Below are 770 nucleotides of genomic sequence, written 5' to 3'. Positions count from 1 at the left end.
GTGGCGGGCGCCTGTAATCCCAGCTACTCGGGAGGCTGAGGCAGGAGAATGGCGTAAACCCGGGAGGCGGAACTTGCAGTGAGCTGAGATCCGGCCACTGCACTCCAGCCTGGGCCACAGAGCGAGACTCCGTCTCAAAAAATAAAATAAAATAAAATAAAATAAAATAAAATAAAATAAAATAACAAAATAAAATTAGCTGGGCATGGTAGCATGTGCCTGTAGTCCCAGCTATTCAGAAGGCCAAGGCGGGAGGATCACTTGAGCCCAAGAGGTCAAGGTTGCAGTGAGCCATGATTGCACCACTGCACTCCAGCCTGGGTGACAGAATAAGACCCTGTCTCAAAAATTGAAATTAAGGCAGGTGCAGTGGCTCACGCCTGTAATCCCAGAACTTTGGGAGGCCAAGACAGGAGGATCACTTGAGCCCAAGGAGTTCAAGACCAGCCTGGGCAACATAGTGAAACCCTGTCTCTACACACACACACATAAAAAAGACAAAAAGGAAGATATTAAAAATGAATACTAGAGCCTGGATTGTTCTTGGAGCTGGAAATTCATTTTAAAGAGAAGGAATTGAGGCTGGGCGCGGTGGCTCAAGCCTGTAATCCCAGCACTTTGGGAGGGCGAAACAGGCAGATCACGAGGTCAGGAGATCGAGACCATCCTGGCTAACATGGGGAAACCCCGTCTCTACTAAAAAATACAAAAAACTAGCCGGGCGAGGTGGCGGGCGCCTGTAATCCCAGCTACTCGGGAGGCTGAGGCAG

This window comes from Rhinopithecus bieti, unplaced genomic scaffold, assembly GCF_001698545.2.
Source record: "Rhinopithecus bieti isolate Rb0 unplaced genomic scaffold, ASM169854v2 scaffold_30687, whole genome shotgun sequence".
NCBI lineage: Eukaryota > Metazoa > Chordata > Mammalia > Primates > Cercopithecidae > Rhinopithecus > Rhinopithecus bieti.
This window is presented reverse-complemented; position numbering follows the sequence as displayed.